This window comes from Priapulus caudatus, unplaced genomic scaffold (genome assembly GCF_000485595.1).
Source record: "Priapulus caudatus unplaced genomic scaffold, Priapulus_caudatus-5.0.1 Scaffold108, whole genome shotgun sequence".
NCBI classification, from domain to species: Eukaryota; Metazoa; Priapulida; class Priapulimorpha; order Priapulimorphida; family Priapulidae; genus Priapulus; species Priapulus caudatus.
The window spans coordinates 416,779-417,775 of record NW_014577169.1 but is presented as its reverse complement, the minus strand read 5'-3'; positions in this window follow the sequence as shown (position 1 = coordinate 417,775).

Sequence of the window (997 nt, the reverse complement as noted above, 5' to 3'; positions counted from 1 at the left end):
CTACTGCTGCTGCTGCTGCTACTGCTACTACTACTACTGCTGCTGCTGCTACTGCTACTACTACTGCTACTACTACTGCTGCTGCTACTGCTACTACTACTGCTGCTGCTGCTGGTGGTGCTATTGCTGCTGCTGCTGCTACTGCTGCTGCCACTACTGCTACTGCTGCTACTGTCGCTGCTACTACTGCTACTGCTGCTACTGTCGCTGCTACTACTAGTGCTACTGCTGCTGATGCTGTTTCAATAAAATTCAAAAGTTTAACAAACATAAACCTGCAGCATACCACGTGACTAATATTGTACTGACTGTTACTGTCCCTTTACCTGTTTGTGACCTGATAGCATAAAGGCATCACTGGACTCCATGGCGACTTCCATATCTTGAACGAACGGAGTTCTAGAACATAAAGCGTGCCTTGTCAAACCCAAACGTATTTAAGCCTTGTCAAGCTAAAGCCTAAGCCTTAAGCATTGGCAAAATCATCAGCATGTTGATGGTGGCCAATACAGCGTAGAAGTAGAAGCCAAACATAGATGCTTTAAGTTTCCAACTTCTGTCGACAGATGGCGCTACTTTACACAGTCTCTGCGTGCCCCGGCATTCGCACCTGTTGTGCAACGTGTAGGTGACTGTGATCGGTGTGTTGATGTTGCCATACGCAGGGATGTCCGCATGCACCGACAACGGGATCAGTTCGGCCGCCACTGCTGGCAGCTCCCCCTGGCTCGTCACAAATGGAGTGGCACCCTCACTCGGCTGCCTGCAGATAGATGAACGAGATGCAAGAATGTCCGACTCGTATAAGCGTGTATTACTGGTAACATAGCAAGGGCCACAACTCACATTCCACGCACGGGTGGTATGAGTGTAATCTGTATATACCCAACCATACTTCTAGAATGTATACTTAATATTCATTCATGCACATTCCACGCACGGGTGGTATGAGTGTAATCTGTATATACCCAACCATATTTCTAGAATGTATACTTAA